The following is an 18,527-nucleotide window of genomic DNA, read 5'->3' on the forward strand; positions in this document are numbered from 1 at the left end:
CACATGCTATGTGTCCAGCCTGTGTCTGGGTGCTGAGGATGCAAAGATCAGCCTGACAGGGCTTGTCATCTGGTGGGTGAGAACGATGATTGCACAGGCAAGTATGGTGTCAAGGGTTATGGGTGTGTGACACAGGCCCACGCCAGATGCTCAGGTAGGGTGCTCTTGCTCAGTGTGTGAGAACCAGGGAAGGTTATGCAGAGGAGGCAAATCCACAGTGGAGCCTGTGACTTCCTGGTGCTCCAATAAATATTCCCTCAGGTGGGCTTCCCATGAGACGTGCATGTTGGATGTACTTTATCGATAGATGCAGATTGCAATATAAATTTGAACAGCGTATATGTGATAGTGGCTTTGTTTTTTAATGAATGATTGCTTCGGATTGGTCTTGGTGGTCAAAGATTGAAACTTAGAGATTTACAAGGGCAATGGTCTTTCAACATCAAGGTGCATGGGATCACTGGGAGAGCTGGCTCTGAATTCAGATTCTCAGACCCCGTGCCGCTGGTAGGCTGCTTCTGGGGCTCCAGTGGGCCTTAAGGATCTGCCCTTTCTTAGGCACACCTGGGGGAGATTTTGAGGCCAGTCCTGGATGACACTTGGGAAACCTGTGTTAGGAGATGGGCCAATTTTTTTTTTTTATGGTAAGTAGCTACTAAAGCTAGATCATTTAAATTTGAGTAGCTATTTATTATTTATAAAGTGCTCTTACTTAATTGTTCAATTGAGATGATTTTTGAAAAAATTAATTTAGTGGAAGAAGAAAAAAATTTGAGCTGAATTATTAGAATCTTCCTAATATAAAAACTGATGTACTGATTTTATTTCCATTTTCTTATGCGTTGTGTTAGCTGCCTGTAAATACATCCTGACTCTCCTGAAGTGCAGTCAGTGTGGAACACAGGAAGCATAAACCACACATGATCTTTGATTTAAAGAAAGGTTGATTAAAAGGAATAAACGAAGTCATAGACTGTGTCTTATCAATTTCTAATTGTAACAAACTAATTTGTATGTAAGTAGACTGGCTCTGTGCAATCCTTATGAATACAATATGGTCCAAAACACTCATGTTATTGAGCGATATTTTAAGGACCTTTGAAACGTCAGAGAAGGGCCATGTAATAGTGCCGCAACAGGGTTGAATTGCTTCTGTCCAATGGATCATAACTACAATAATAGTGATGATATGGTATGTGGCTACTGAATGTAGCTACTGAATTTCTCGATAGTATCATCTGTAAAATGGGAAGATCTTGTTAGAAAGGCTTGATAGAATAAGTACTTTAAACTTCTTTGAGAGGAAGGGGTTATGCAAATAGAAGGGGCAAAACAGAATAAATTATAGTGTGTCAACAGTACTTTATCTACAAAGCATTACCATACTGCTGCTCATAATGAGGAGAGCATTCATTATATTTATAGATACAGATACAGATTAGGGGATGGTTGTGGAAGAACTCATTCTCTGTTTGAATAGCATGTAAGAAAAATAAATTTTAAATAAGAGAATTTTTGAAAAATTTTAAAATTTAAAATGTTTATTTAGAAAAGTTATATATTTTGCTTTTCAAACTGAGAATAATGCTTTAAATATGTTCTTAATATTAAAATACTGACCATGAAATCTGGATAACAAACTAAGTTACTTACTTGGGAATTATATAAAATTATTGAAATATTTTAACCAACACTTTATTATTTGAAAATGAATATATCACCTGTAGCAACTATTTGCAGAAAAATAAAATTAATATTTAAAATCACAGCTCAAATTACATCATGCAATTGCATTAAGATATAATAAAAGCAAAATAGATCATTTTAAATCAATCTATAAACTGAAAGCTCAATACCAATTTGAATAACATGTTTTTACTTAATTTGAGCCAATTCTGATGATATTAAATTAGGTTTGAGAAAAACAGATCATGTGCAATAGCATTTTAAGGTGATTTCGTCACGTGAGAATTTTTTTCAAAACTTAACCAAAGAAGGGCCTAGGTCCTAAGTTTGCCCCTGCAGCCCCCACGAAAGGGAGTCCTCGGCTGGGTGAGCGAAGCCCGCTCTCCCTGGAACGTGTCCTGAGGAAGCGGTGATCCTGGGAAGAGGGCCCGTCGAGGCAGGTCCACCCGTCATCACCTGGCCTCCCCGAGCACAGCAATTGTGTCTGGCTAGACGTTTAAAGTTTTTATTTCCAGAATCGGCACAGTCCTGGGCACATAGCAGAGGGGCAATAAATATTTACTGAGTTGGATTCAGTACAGCAGGGCAGACGCAAGGATCAGCACAGGGAAAGGCCGGCCCGTGTCGGACCAGGGAGTCCCTCTGTCCCTGTGGACATGGGGCCACCCGTCCTCATGGTGGGGCCGTGTACCCCAAAGGCTCTGTCACAGAACACCAGGAACGTCAGTCATTGCCCAGCTGAGGCTGCTGCTGCTGTGGTTATTAAGAAGACAGAAAGCACAGTCCAGCGCCCAGAGATGAGGCGCTGGAAAAGGCGGAGAGATAAGCAGCCTGCCTCTGCTGCATGGAGGGGCGTGGGCCCCTCCGCAGGTGCAGGAGAGCTGGGGAGGGTCTGTGTGAGGTCAACACTGGACCTGGGACCGCGGGCCAGGGAACCCGCTTTCCAGCCCTGAATTCCACGGGACCTGCTGTGTAATTCCGCACGTAGTTTGGTGCAAGGAGTGCTTGTAGGTTGTGCTGTTGTGTTGTACTGTGCTGTGCTGTTTTGTTATATTGTATTGTTACACTATGTTGCGTTGTACTGTGCTGTGTTGTATTGTGTTATGCTGTTTGGTTCAGTTGCATTGTTTTGTGTTGTGCTGTATTGTGCTGTGTGCTATGTGTTGTGTTGTACTGTGTGTTGTGCTGTGTGTTGTGCTGTGCTGTGTGTTGCATTGGTGCTGTGTGTTGTGCTGTGCTGTGTGTTGTGTTATATTGTGCTGTGCTGTGTTGTGATGTGTGCTATGTGTTGTGTTGTACTGTGTTGTGTATTGTGCTGTGCTGTGAGTTGTGCTGTGTGCTATGTTGTGCTGTACTGTGCTGTGCTGATGTTGTGCTGGTGTTGTGCTGTGTGCTGTGCTGTGTGTTGTGCTGTGCTGTGTTGTGTTGTGCTGTGTGTTATATTGTGCTGTGCTGTGTGTTGTGTTATATTGTGCTGTGCAGTATTGTGCTGTGTGCTGTGTGGTGTGTTGTGTTGTACTGTGTGTTGTGTTATGCTGTGTTGTGTGTTGTGTTATATTGTGCTGTGCTGTATTGTGCTGTGTGCTGTGTGGTGTGTTTTACTGTGTGTTGTGTTATGCTGTGTTGTGTGTTGTGTTATATTGTGCTGTGCTGTATTGTGCTGTGTGCTGTGTGTTGTGTTTTACTGTGTGTTGCGTTATGCTGTGTTGTGTGTTGTGTTGTATTGTGCTGTGCTGTATTGTGCTGTGTGTTGTGTTGTACTGTGTGTTGCGTTATGCTGTGTTGTGTGTTGTGTTATATTGTGCTGTGCTGTATTGTGCTGTGTGCTGTGTGTTGTGTTGTACTGTGTGTTGCGTTATGCTGTGTTGTGTGTTGTGTTATATTGTGCTGTGCTGTATTGTGCTGTGTGCTGTGTGTTGTGTTTTACTGTGTGTTGCGTTATGCTGTGTTGTGTGTTGTGTTATATTGTGCTGTGCTGTGTTGGGTCCTATTATATTAAGATAAGGTGCACGGGGCTGGTTCAGGCACATGGAAAGAGCAGGCCAGGCAGGGAACGGCAGCCCCACTTCCTGCCCCAGACTGAAACCAGAACTGTGAGGGACCCTGCTGGGTCACACTTCGGCTTTGTCACGGAGCCATCAGGAGGCCTCTGTGGGGCACACTGTGAGACAGGATCTTGATGTGGAGATAGGCCCACAGCTGGCCCCACCCACTGTGCCTCCGGGGCTGGGTTAGGATTCCACTTTGTGCCAACCCTTGCTGCAGCGTGGATTTGACTGTGTTACTTGCTTGGCTCTTTGAAATATAAAAAACCAGGAATTTATTTTTGATCATCAGAATGATTGATGTCAGCACAGTGCAAAAGAGGCAAAAATAGATAATTTTGTATCAATTATGTCACGCTTCCCCAGTGACAGGGTGGTGCCTCGGGACCCACCCCAACCTGGTCCCCGATGCCTGTGGTTTCTCAAACTGTGAGCCAAGGCACCCCAGAGCTCCACAGGCTCGGGATAGCTTTAAATTCTGAGGGAAACGGTAATGCTGGCCACTTCCCAGGCCCCGTGAGCTAGCCAGAGGCAGCTTTAGACTCCCAGGGTGAACTTGCAGCTACACCCGTCTGGATGACATCACATCTTTGTGAAAGTGGGTTCTTGGCAGTTGCTGTGTCAAAAGCAATTCCTGTGGGAAAAGTGGCGCAGACCAGGAAATGCAGGGCTGGGCGGAACCAGAGGCAAGGCTGGAAAGGCTGTGCAGCTCAAGACAGGCATGTGCAGACCACCAGTACGCAAGGCTGGTGTGCAAGAAGTGAGGTGAAAATATTATTTTTTATTTCAATCTATATGTGTCACTTTAAAAAATGGCTGCACATTATTAGAGCAGAAATATACATGAAGATGTTTGAACTTAACTATTTAACCAACAGAATAGTTAGGCATTTCAGCTTGGGGCACTGTAAAAAATTGTTGGGGGTGCTAAGGGTGTTGTGAAAACTTATACTATTCAAATTGATATCGAACTTATACCCTACAGATTGATATAAAATTATCTATTTCTGCCTACATTGTGTGTTTATGCAGTTATACCATTTAATTGAAGCTGTGGTTTTAAATACAATTTTAGCTTTTGGCAAATAGTTGCTACAGGTGATGTGTTCATTGCTGAATAATAAAGCATTGGCTTAATTATTTTAAGAATTTTATATAATTTTCCTTAGTGTGGATAATTTGCTTTGTTATCAGTATTTCACAGTCAGTAGTTTAGAATTGAGACTACATTTCTAGTAGTATTCTCAGTTTAAAGGCTGAAATAAATTTTTTTTTTTAATGAGCAAGAAGGCTTTTACATTAACATCTTACTCAGATTAACATAACCAAATTTAAATCTATGCGAGTCAGACAGAATTAGAGATGGCAGAATGCTAGCATGTGCACTCACGTGCTCAGCAACTTCTAAAGCGTGTCCATCAGCTTGTCGCCTATTTTGGTCACAGATGCTCCGCATGCAGGGATTTCTACGAACTTTCTAAAGAAGATACTTAGTCTAATAGTTTTGACCATCAGCAGAACTGCTCCAAGAGTTATCCTAGATTCTACCTATTTCATTTCATTAACTCTCCTAGAAACAATTCTGTTCCAGTTCATTCTTTCTTTCTTTTTGGGTTCAGAGTTTTCTTGTCTCTAAGTAAACCATCAGGTTACACAGTGTTTGTGGTTCCGAATGTCACGGGTGGTTATGAGGGGCAGTTTAAGCGTACCACCAGCAGTGAGACTGTGAATTATACATGATAGTGACAGAAGTGACCAGTCAAGTCCATGTGCAAATGTAGAAGCTTACAAAGGAGAGGGATCAGTCCTAAGTGATCACTGGCACTCTGAAACCAAAACTTTTCATTCACCTTTTTATTTTTTTGAATAATTATTTTATCTTTTATGTTCATCAAATATATACCTATCTGGGGAAAATGTTCCCTTTGAAAATGATAACTTTCAGTTATGCATGTTAAACTACTTGTTTCAAAATTCTTTAATTAGTTTGTTTGTTTGTTTTGAGACAGGGTGTTGCTCTGTTGCTCAGGCTGGAGTACAGTGACATTGTCACTACTCACTGTGGCCTCCAGGGACCAAGTGGTCCTCACACCTTAGCCTCCTGAGTAGCTGGGACCATAGGCACACACAGCATGCCCGGCTAACTTAAAAAATAAGGGGTTTTTTTGTTGTTGTTGGGTTGTTTGTTTGTTTGTTTTGTTTTGTTTTTTGTTTTTGTTTTTTTGTAGAGACAAGGTCTCTCTATATTGCCCAGGCTGGTCTTGAACTCCTGGGTTCAAGTGATCCCCCTGCCTCAGCCTCGCAATGTGCTGAGATTACAGGCATGAGCCACTACACACGGCCAAAGGCATTCTATTATTCTACAATTTACTTTCTTATTTTTTTGTTGTTGAGTAAAATTGAGAAAGACTGAAGAAAATATGGGGCAGTAATGAGAGAAGGAAGTGAACAAGAGCAAGAAGGTTATTTACATTTTGGCCAGTATTTCACTGGATCCCAATTTAAGCAAAAAATGAAAGACATCAGACTTCCTTACCTGTTGTCACCCATGCTCAGTGAAAAGGCATAAAAATAACCTTCAACAACCTTATGCCTATTGAAGTCAGAACCCTGTAGTGTAGTCATGTAATTGCATTTGTATTAGATGTGATTAAATATTTTAGTTGTATGTATTCATCACAATGACTGGACCTTCGAAATAAATAAATCAGGCCAAGAAATACATACAACATTAAGGAAGTTATTAGGAGCAAGGAATTACCTACAAGCTAGAAGTGAATCCAAAGCAGGGTCAGAGGTAGGTCACATTGGAAAGACCAAATGTTAGAAAGACAAGGAGATTTTGGTGATAAGGCCACCCTATCCAGAGAGATGCTGCTGCAGGGTTGATCAGGGCTGCAAAGCATGGATCAAAGATGAAGAACAAGTGTTAATAGCCTCTACTTATGCTTTCAAAGGATTATTTTAGGAGGATTAAGTTAGGAGAATTTTTAACCTTCCCATGTGTACTAAATGCGACCTCACTGTGTTAGTTTCTGGGGGCTGCCGTAACAGTACCACAAACTGGGTGGCTTAAAGAAAAGAAATTTATTCTTTCACAGCTCTGTAGAGAAGTCCAAAATCAAGGTGTGGCAGGGCTGGTTCCTTCTGAAGTTGTGAGGGGGTCAGTGCCAGGCTCCCTCTAGCTTACAGTGTTGCTGTCATCCTCGGCGTTCCCTGGTTTGGGGACGCCCCACCCTGATTGCTGCCTTCACCCTCACAGGGCGTGCTCCCCAAGTGCACGGATGCCTGGTTCAAGTGCCCCTTCTTTCAAAGGACAACAGGCGATGGATTAGGGCCCACTCTAATGACCTTGTCTTGACCTGTTCATCTGCAAATACCCTATTTCCAAATAAAGGCACATTCAAAGGGGCTAGGGGTTAGGACTTTCACATTTTTGGGGGAAACACCATTCAAGCCATAATGAGTGGTGACTGATAATGACACTAAGTTTTCTTACCTAGTAAATAGTCTGCATTCTAAAGGCCTTGGTACTGCTTAAAAAAGAAGCAGTTTAGTGTTTCATGAGCTTTCGAATACCCTTGCTATCCCCTAGACCTGTTTGCAAACAGGAGCTTTTAATACGTATTCCTACCAACTGGTTACCCTCTCAATGACCTTGAATCTCTCCTGAATTAATCACCTACATCATGGCACTGTAGAAGCCACAGCAGCCCAGAGGGGACTTCTTGTTGCCATGTTAAGACAGCACGTAGTGGCCACACGAATGTGAATTCTACCCCAAACAGCACGGTCCCTCGTTACAGCAGAAAGGAAACTGAATAACTCCCAGATGCCACCCGGGAGTTATTTTTATTTTTACTAAACCACCTTCATCCCTTCGGAAGAATGCAACGCAATCACATGCAGTTCACATACATGATCTCATACTATCCCCACTACCTCTCTGAGATGTATAGTTACTCCCCCTTTTGTAGAGTGAGGAGACTAACAGGGGTTAAGTAATCTACCAAAGGGCGTATTATCAATGAACAGAAGATTCAGGATTAAAGCCCAGAGCTGACAGACTCTAATGCTAATAATCTAATCTTTATGAACATTTCTTTAGAAGGCAAACACTATCATAGGCTTCCAAGGAAAACAGCAGACGCATGCTTTGTTCAAGTCCATCCCTTGGACCCATTCCCCAGCAGCAACTTCAAAGACTTCTTTTGGCATTTTTCTCACATATTTATCTCCATATTTCTGGATTATATGTTTGTATTGCTTATTCTTGATTTCTTAGTTGTAGACGTCATTTATTGAGACCTTAGAGGAGACTGTAAAGCTATGATGTTCTTTCATGTTCTTTCCTATTCCCGTCTTTCCCAAAGTAGGTACATCACTGGCTTTTGTTAAGTGAATGCCCAGTGTTTACCTTATTTTTAACATAGAAGTATTGTTCATGGCTGAGCCCAGTGGTAAACGATGACATTTCCATTCTTGGGAAACTGTTTGTTTTACCTAAAGTTTTTAATGGTCTTGTTTTGTGAGGGTTGATGTTGTTCATCCCTCGGTTTTCTACAGTCCTATCACAAATTCTTTCCAAAGTCTGCCTCCGTATTAGTAAGCACCTTTAAATAGTATGTCCTGCAAGGTTGAATACATCAGAGACTTTATCAGCTCAGTTTCCTCTTGCAGTCAGGCCTGGGGCGGGGGGGCTCTGGGGGGCCTCTGTCCCCTTACTGCATGGTGGTCATCATCACATTTCATGTCACCTCTCTGCCACGGATCTCCCATTGTCCACATCCCATGTCTTTTCTTGCTGGATTTCCTTTCTTGTTTTGGTAAGTTATGCCTTCCAATAGGCTGTACAACCCTAGAGTGACAGTTTAGCTAGGTATTGAAATCTAGGTAAAAACTAATTTTCCCTTGTGATTTTATCTCCAACATATGATGTTGCTTTTGAGCAATCCACACTATTTGTGTTTTACACCTTACTGAGGGATACTTGATATGCAATAAACTGTACACATATACCATATACAATTTGATACAGTTTGACAAATAAATATATGTCCATGAAATTATCATCACAATCAAGATAACAAACATATCCATCACCCTCAAAAGTTCCCTTCCCTTCTTTGCAAACCCTCTTTCCTACCTCTCTCCACCTGCAAACAACCACTAACCTGCTTTTTGTCACTATGGATTGGTTTGCATTTACTAGAATTTTGTATACATGGGATTTTATAGTGTGTGCTTTTTCTGGTCTGGCTCTTTTCACTTAGCATAATGATTGTAAGAGTAATCCATATATAGCATGCATCAATAGGCCATTCCTTTTATTGGTGAGTATTCTGCTGTAGGGAGAGACAGTTGTTTATCCATAAGCAATATCATCCTTCAATCAACCAGCTACATCTCCAGTGCTGAGTCATCACAGGGGGCTAGTGGCGATCATCTTGATCAGTATGACAAATAGTAGTGCCATCATCACAAAATGTTCTAATGAGCAATACTCTAACATTCTATAGTTTTAGCTCTCACATTTAGGCATTTTGAATTAATTTTTGTATGTGACATGAGGTAAGTGTCAGTATTTTTTTTGCGTATTGTTACTCATTGTTCTAGTATCATTTTTTGAAAAGATTATTCTTTACCCATTAAATTGCCATGGCACCTTTGTCAAAAATCGATTGACCGTATATATGTGGTTTTACTTCTGGACTCTTTATTCTTTTATATTGATCTATTGATCTATCTTTATGTCAATACCACACAATCTTAGTTACTGTATAAGTCCTAAAAACAGGTAGTGTAAATACTCCAACTTTGTTAGTGTTTTTCAAAGTTGTTTTGGCTCTTTTATGTACTTCGCATTTCCATATACATTTTTGAATAAGTTGGTCAACGTCTGCAAAAAAATAAAAGTCTTCTGCAGTTTTAATTGAGGACTTATGGAATCTATAGATGAATTTTGGGAGAACTGATATCTTAACAGCATTGCGTCATCAATCCATCAACATGTTATATAATTTCCACTTATTTAAATCTTCTTTAGTTTCCCTTAGTCATATTTTTCAGTTTTCAGTACAAAGATCTCACACATCTTTTGTCATATTTATCCCAAACTATTTTAGTTTTGGATTCTTGCCATAGACATCCTGTCATGTGCAGATAAAGACATTTTTATTTCGTCCTTTCTAATCTGATGCCTTTTTTTTCTTATCTTATTGCACTGGCTAGAACAGCAGTCCCCAACCTTTTTGGTACCAGGGACCAGTTTCATGGGAGACAAACTTTCCACGGATAGGGGTGGGGGAAGATGCTTTCAGGATGATTCAAGTGCATTACATTTATTGTGCACTTTATTTCTATTATTATTACATTGTAATATATAAATGAAATAATTATACAACTCACTAGAATGTAGAATCAGTGGGAGCCCTGAGCTCATTTTCCTGCAACTGGATGGTCCTATCTGGGGGTGATGGGAGACAGTGACAGATCATCAGGCATTAGATTCTCATAAGGGGCCACAACCAAGATCCCTCATGTGTGCAATTCACAATAGGGTTCACGCACCTATGAGAATCTAACGCCATCGCTGATCTGACAGGAGACAGAGCTCAGGCGGTGATGTAGACGTTGGGGAGCGGCTGTAAATACAGATGAAGCTTTGCTGGCTGCCCACCTCCTGCTGGGTGGCCTCGTTCCTAACAGGCCACGGACAGGGACAGGTACCAGTCAATGGCTGGGCAGGGAGCTGTGATTCCCGGGCTAGAAGCTCCAGTGCAGTGTTGGAATGAAATGGTGAGACCTGGCATTCTTGTCTAATTCTTGATCTTAGGGAAAGCTTTCAGTCTTTCATGTCAAGAATGGCATTAGCTATAGTCTATGCTTTTTTGATTCCTAACTGTTTATATGTAACCTATTTTGTGTTTAGTTTGCTTTTTTAAAAATCGGATCTGTAGTTTTTCTATGCAAACTATTTTGTTGTCTGTTTTTATTTTCTCTTTTTATTACTGGTTTTTGAAGTTGCATGATGATGTGTATTGACATCATTTTTGATTTCCTGTCCTGGGATTTTGGTGTACTCTTTCCATCTTGAAAGTCTTATCCTTCAATTCGTAGAAATTTCATGAACTATTTCTTTAAAATTTTCTCCATTTTTCTCTGGTTGTTCTTTCTGGAATTCCTATTACAGATCGCATCTTTTGCATCATCTTTTGATTTTTATATTGTTTCTCTCCTTTCTCTCTCTCTCGCTCTTTTGGATCTGTTTTCTTGGATAGTTTCTCACATTTATCTTTCACTTATTTCATTGATTTGTTTTTTTTCAACAATCATATTTTTACCTTCCAGGACATATTTTGTTCTCTGAGGTTTTTTTTTTTATATATCTTCTTGGTTTAAATACTGTCATTCATGAATTATAATATCCTCTTTATGAGATTTTATGTATATGCCTCTACTTGTCCCGAATGGCTTTGGCTCCTTCTGAATCCCTTTGCGTGTTAATTTTGGACTTGGTCTTTCATGTAGGGGCTTTCCTCTAATGTCTGTTTATTCTTTTTATCTGTTAATACTTTTAAATGAGGCACAAAAAAGCTAAGCTGATTGGAAGCTTTGGGAGGGGCTGTATGATGCCTGGCAGGTTTACTGCAGCCTGAAACTTGAATGTTTCATTGCAGGAATATCCAGATGTCAGATATGTGTAGTTTTGGGGATTTCTCCTCTTCTTGAATCCTTTTGTTTTTCTAGAGAAAACTTTTGCCATCACCTACAGGCGTTCTTGCAACTGCACAGAAGGGGACAGAGGGACCCCCAGTTCAGGACATAAGCTCTCATGTAACAGGTCTCTTTTCAGGGCAGCCCTTCTCCCCTCCCATCTGCTACGCTTGCTGTCTCCTCCTCTACTGCGTCTCTCGTTCCATTTTCTGTAAATGAATCTGCTGCGTTGGAGGAGGGGTCACTGCTGGTGTGCTGGGAAGGGGAGGGGACTTCCAAGTCTGGCATCTCTCCCATGGACTTCAGACTCCATTTAGTTCTATCATTTCAGACACTGTACTTTCAGTTTCCAGGTCCTTTCTGGTTCTGTAGTAAGATTGGCAAGGTTCTTATCATATCACTCACTTTAGGCATTGCATTGGCTTTCTTAGGTCTGCTTTCTCTTTATTTCTGATCTCCAAAAAATTTACTGCTGTTCATAAGCCAGTAGAGCCTCCTCTCCTTTTTGATATTATCTAATTTTCATGTTAGTGGGGTTACAAGAAAGAAAAAAACAATAAAACATGTGTTGAAATCTCCAAGTTTAACCAGGAGTCCCCCACTCTGCAGTCATCATCCTGAATGGCTTTCCTTGGTGATGCTGCCCCCTTATCAGAAACCTAGAGAAAGTCTCAGGAGGTTTTGCTTCCCTGGCTTGTAGGCCATCTTAAGGTTTTGCATTGCTAATCATATCAGAATTTTCTCTTTTATTAGGTCTTGGACATTCACTCTTTTGTCTCACAAAATCCTCTCCTTTTTTTCCTTTGTCTCCCTGTGTCCTTGAGCCTTATGGAAAACCAGAGCCAGCTTCAGTTCCTCAACCTTTCTTCCCTAAACACCAAGTTCCACCATTGACAGAACACTGAGGTTCATGCACAGTCACATGGGCACAAGTAAGGCGAGCTCAGAGGCTGGAGTGGAGTTCCACACGAAGCACAGGAGGTGAAGCCCCTTTATCCTGGCTCCTCAGGAGACACGTGAAGACGACACGATGAGAGGTCCTTTAGGCATGGAAAGTGTTTGCATCTGCTGAATCCCCGTCCATCTCGCATCTCCATCTCTAAATGCGCAGTTTTGGATATCTGTGAATACCCCCTATGAAGTGCCTGGTTGGCAGGGGGCTGGGATGTGCAGCTCTGTGTCCAAATATGAAATGCCCAATGCCACTTGCAATTGTTTTGATTTTGGTGTTAGGGTCTAATGTTAGCTGTGACCCCCTCCTTTCCCTTTTCAACTTGAAGAAACTGTCTTCATTTGAAATAGGGAAAGGAAAGGGAGTGTAACTCTCATAGGAGTGACAGGAGCCACCCCACACTGAAGCTGCTGCAGAATCTTGAAGTGGAAGCATTTCTGCAAAGGGTATTCTTAGAAATAGGAACCACGGTGATAAATACCACCACCACCACCACCACCAACAGCCCCAGCACTGAGGCCAATCACCAGGCAGACTCTGGCGGACAGGGAGAACACAGCCACAGAGGGATGCCAGTCCCTACAGAGGACGAGATGATCTCAGTGCTATTACGTAAGCAGTAACTTAGGGTAATTATTCCACCTAGTCTGCGAACATGGAATTTTATCTAGTGGCCAGAGATATCCAAAGAATTGCCACAGAAAGCCTTTCACAGAATTATTAAATGATTCATGGGCCCTATTCAGAAATGTCCAGAAATAGAAAATGCACGTGGTATTTATAAAAGGGTTAATTCATTAATCTCTTCTCTATCACAGAAAAAGTAGGCTATTGCTGGGACTAAAGGTCCCCAAAATAAAGTCAATGAAACTATTGTGGTCCAAAATTTAGAGACGTTCTGTAAACATATAAGTGAAATGGACTCAGGGATCTACAAATCAAACAAATACTCAAAAAAAAAAAAAAAAAAAAAAAAGCATTTTATGGCAGACCGTTGTATAAGTGTCAGAATTTGGATAAAGAATAAATAAGGAAAATTTTTTTTCATCTCAAAATACACATACATAGCTATACTTAAATATAACTGTGGCCCTCTTCTCACTGGCACATAACATATACAAAAAAGACAAAATGGAATTATGGCTGGTATTGGGACTATTTAGATGATTCCTGTATAATCTGGAAAATGTGTATGATGTAGCATTTATAGGGCACAAATATACCATTGTGTGATGTGTCTTCCACTATTACACCAAAAGCACAAAACACTACAACACAAAACAATTTGGTTCAGCTTTTAAAATAAAAGAAGGAATTTAATTAAGCAAACAGACAAAAAATCCTTTTAAATATAAGTTGGAAAAATCTTTCTAAAATTATTTTTGTAGATACAATATCCTGCAGAGTTTTTTAGTTTGAAGTAGAAGAAACCCAGTGGTTCAATGAGAAATGGATTTGATGAAACATTGGCTCTGGCAGCCTTAAGAGCTAGCTTGCCAACTCAGTGTTGAAAAAGTTGATGACAAAAGGTTCCTGAAATCAAATTTTCCTCTTTGGACTCCTTCTAGAATGCCTCCAAATCTGATTTTCATAAAATGAATTCAAGAAGCCAAATCTGTCTTTATCCTATGTTATTGTGTGAGAGAATTTTCCATGATCTCAAAGGGAGAACACACGTTTTGGTGAGTTTGTGAGTGAAAATCTTATTATAATTTATTTCCAAGAAAAAAAGATGAATGATCCAGAACGTGCTCACACTTACATGTTTACCTGTGAAATGTATCCTGCCAACACAGAAGTGGGACGCTCAGCTGGACCAGGGGGTCTCAGGCCACACTGAGTTCACCCGTGTGTGTGGAGCAAGTGTGTTCAGAGACAGCATCCCTAAAGCGTCTCTCACCTCACTCAACAAGTAAATAGGACCTATGGATCCAAAGTTCTAGTACACAGAAACATTTTGAATCATCTGAGAAATTCAGTTTCCTTTTAATAAAATAAGGAAAAAATGAAAAACTTTTTTTATACATTTAAAAAGAGCATAGGCTGCACACGGTGGCTCATGCCTGTAATGGTAGCACTTTGGGAGACTGAGGCAGGCAGATTGCCTGAGCTCAGGAGTTAGAGACCAGCCTGGGCAACATGGTGAAACCCAGTCTCTACTAAAATACAAAAATTAGCCAGTCATGGTGGCGGGCGCCTGTAATCCCAGCTACTCAGGATGCTGAGGCACGAGAATTGCTTGAACCCAGGAGGAGAAGGTTGCAGTGAGCCAAGATTGTGCCACTGTACTCCAACCTGGGTGACAAAGAGAAACTCTGTCTCAAAATAAATAAAAAAGAAGAAAGAGAGAGAGAGAGAAAAGAAAGAAAAAGGAAAGAAAGAAAGAAAGAAAGAAAGAAAGAAAGAAAGAAAGAAAGAAAGAAAGAAAGAAAGAAAGAAAGAAAAGAAAGAGAGAAAGAAAGAAAGAAAGGAGAGAGAGAGAAAAGGAAGGAAGGAAGGGAGGAAGGAAGGAAAGAGGGAGGGAAGGAAGGAAGGAAGGAAGGAAGAAGGAAGGAAGGAAGGAAGGAAGGAAGGAAGGAAGGAAGGAAAGAGGAAGGCAGGCAGGAAGGCTGGCTGTTCAACACCAGCAAAAATTACAAGAGGAAAAATTAAATAATTGTCCACACCATGCATGTAGACTCACACTGATTGAATGGCAACATTTGGTTTGAATATTTGAATATTTTTTCAGCTTTTCTTAAGGCATGCTCATGTATCAGAATTACCTAGGATGTTTCCAAAAAGTGTGGCTTTCTGAGTCTCACCCAATAGTAGATAACCATATTAAACACCCCGTCATCTGGGGGTGGGTATATCTCAGAAATCTTCATTATAACAAACCATCCAACTAACTGCTTTGCATATGAAACTTTAGAACCACTGTGTTCAGATAAGGCCTTCACTTCTTTCCTAACATATTAAGTAATGAAATGAAAAAAAAAAAAATCACATCTGAATTTCCCTAGTGTATAAATTTCTTCTTATGCAGACATTGAGTCATTCCAAACTCTGGAAGTTGAGTTAATTATTTCAACATACAAAAAAAAAAAAAAAAAAATAGGCCAGGCACGGTGGCTCCCATCTGTAATCCCAGCACTTTGGGAGGCCAAGGTGGGCGGATCAGCTGAGGCCAGGACTTTGAGTCCAGCCTGGCCAACATGGTGAAAACCCACCTATATTAAAATACAAAAAAAAAAAAAAAAATTAGCCAGGCATGGTGGCAGGCACCTGTAATCCTAGCTACTCAGGGGGCTGACACAGGAGAATCGCTTGAACCCAAGAGGTGGAGGTTGCAGGGAGTCCAGATTGCACCACTGTACTCCAGCCTGAGCAACAGAGTGAGAATCCATCTCAAAAAAAAAGATTTTTACAAAATTGACTTTAAGACCTCAGAGCTGTGTTATTACCACTTGAAATTTGGCTGCTACTGAGGAACTGAGTGTTTAATTAAAATAAATGTAAATAACCACGTGGGGCTAGTGGCAGCCATATGGGGTAGTGCAGACATTGATCATTTCCATCATCACAGAAAGTCCCATCGACAGCCTTGTGTTAGACAATAAACTGCAGTGCCTAGTGCTGCCCAGCTGATTTTGAGAGTGCCTGGATATGTGTGTGAAGTCCCTCAGCTTCTTTGCAGGAAACCTGCTTGAGTAAAATGAGGGATTATTCACTTACACTGTATTTTATTTACACATGAGACAAGCTATTTTGTATACTACATTGTGTTTATGGACGAGACAGACATTGTAATCAGAAGGTTTATAAATAAAATGGAAATATTCATATTCAATTGTATTTTTCAGTTCTAGAGTTCTCATGTGTTTTCTTTCCAATTGTTTTTGCTTCTCTATTGATATTTCCTATCGGTCCCACAATACTTTTACATTTTCACTTAAATCTTTCAACCTATTTATAATGGTTGTGTTTAAGTCCATCGTCTTCGTCATTTCCAGTCGGTTTCTTTTGACTGATTTTTTTCTCCTTACATTTTTCTCACATTTCCTTGCTTCTTTATATATCTGGCACATTTTTATTACATGCTGGACATAGTGGATGGCACCTTGTTGAATGTCTGGGTTTCATTGTCCTCATCTGAAGAGTAATGAAGTTAATGGTGGCAGGCAGTTGATTTACACGCAGATTGACTTGATCCTCTTAAGCCTTGATTTTAAGCTTAGTTAGTGAACGCCTGGAGTAGTCTTCACTCTAGAGCTAGAGTCACCTTAGTCCTGAATCACATCCGCTCCAGGATGTTAACTGAGTGCCTGGTGTGTTCAACGAGGTCTCTCCATACCGGTTTGTTGGTCCTCATTGTCTTCCGGCCCCGTGTCAGTTCTGGAATTTCTACTCAGCTCATCTCCTCGGTAGCTGATCTTTGCCTGCTGTTTCAGAGTCTTGCCTTAGCAGGTAGAGCTTAGCATTCAAACCTTAGCAGGTAGAGCTTAGCATTCAAACCTTAGCAGGTAGAGCTTAGCATTCAAACCTTAGCAGGTAGAGCTTAGTATTCAAAGATGTCAGCGGGCCTCCCTGTGGATTTCCGAAGCTTCTCCTCTGAGCCTTCGGCCTGTGCTCTCCTCCAGCTCTACTGCGTCTCCTACACTTCTCGACCTAGCGGGACAGCCTTGTCCTGCCTGGGCTCCTCTGGGCTCTGCTTTGGGAAGGCTCGTGGCAGGACGCTGGGCAATCTTGGGGCTCACCTCTGTTATGGCCCTTCTTTCAGGGAGCACAGGCCTGCACTCTTATTGTCAAGTGTCTGAAAACACTCTTTTCGTACACTTTGTCCAACTTTATAGATTTTTAACAGCAGAAGGTCTGGTTAGATACCAGTTTCATCACGACCGGAAGTGGAAATGCACATGGAAATTAACTGTCACAGCTAAAAGAACAGTGAGAATTTTCAAACAGTTTAAACGGTAGATCTCCTACTAAAAGAAATTTGCCTAAGAGGACACAGTCCAAATAAGTCAAATATACTTCAGTCGAGACGGTTTTCAGAATTTAACAGACCAGTAACTTGTTACATAATTTCCTCAAGTTCTGGACACATGTTCACTATCCATTTAAACACGAAATCAGAAGGACCTCGTCCTCGCACGAATGTGGTCCATGGGACTAGAAAGCAAGAACCATTGGTTCTTCTGGATCCAGGGCACCTGCTTGTATAACTCAGGCTGACACTTTACTCCCTGACTGTGTGCCAAGGTACCCTGGGACCTCACAGCAAGCTCACAGGGGTGCCAACATTGATATTTTCAGCGTTCAAGGAAACCAGTGATAACTGTCATCTGTGGACACTGCACAAACTAGTAACCCAATGTGGTCCACGGTTCCACATGACATAGGGCCACAGTGCTCATGGCAGCAGCCTTGTCTCTGTGAATCTGGGTTTTTGACAGTTGCTGTGGTATAAAAGCAGGTACCCCACAAAAATCAAAGTAGAACGTGAAATGAAGGTAGCAGCGGCAAAATCTGCTTCCAATGGCAGGCATACACGTGCCATTAGTAAGAAATTATGATTATTGAAGCATGTAATTACAATCTCACTCTTCTGTCTCTCTTTTTGGAATTATTTGGGGGTGGAAGAAAAAGAGGGTTATTTACCGTGCAGAGTTTCCCACGGTCTGGGTTGCCGATTGCATCCGTGATGTCCTTTATCATTCCCTCTTCCGTGAGTTTTCTGGGAACTGACAGTTGGCCTCCGAGTCCTGATACTGTTCAGGTTTGATTCGAGGGTGAAAGGGAAGAAGTGTGACTTCCGGGAGTTGGCGCCATTGAGGGTTAATGTGTGAATCCATTCATTAATTAGGAGATGCGAAATGCTTTTTCAAATTCTATCATTACTATAATGTATTAGCTATAATACTTCTACAAAGGAAAAAATATGCCTTCTTGACTGTTAGGTTACCCAGTGGTAGAGTTAGTATAGAAAGCCAGAATGCACATGCTACAATCTTTCCCTTTATTTGCCAGTTTTCAAAATAGCGAGTCGGTTCCTTATATGCACTTTGTTTTGTGCATTTAGAAACATTATCCTGAGAAGGGGTTCAAAGGCTTCACCAGAGTGTCAAAGGGGCTAATAGTGTCAA

The 18,527-nt window shown here is 41.1% G+C and overlaps 1 long non-coding RNA gene across 1 annotated transcript in view; it reads left to right on the forward strand.

Annotated features, from left to right (window-relative positions):
* LOC115894583 overlaps nt 1–18,527 on the forward strand; it is a 134,249-nt gene that overhangs the window by 102,495 nt on the left and 13,227 nt on the right. The gene's annotated exons all lie outside the window — the stretch shown is intronic.

Source organism: Rhinopithecus roxellana, chromosome 18, assembly GCF_007565055.1.
Source record: "Rhinopithecus roxellana isolate Shanxi Qingling chromosome 18, ASM756505v1, whole genome shotgun sequence".
In the NCBI taxonomy this organism is placed as follows: Eukaryota; Metazoa; Chordata; class Mammalia; order Primates; family Cercopithecidae; genus Rhinopithecus; species Rhinopithecus roxellana.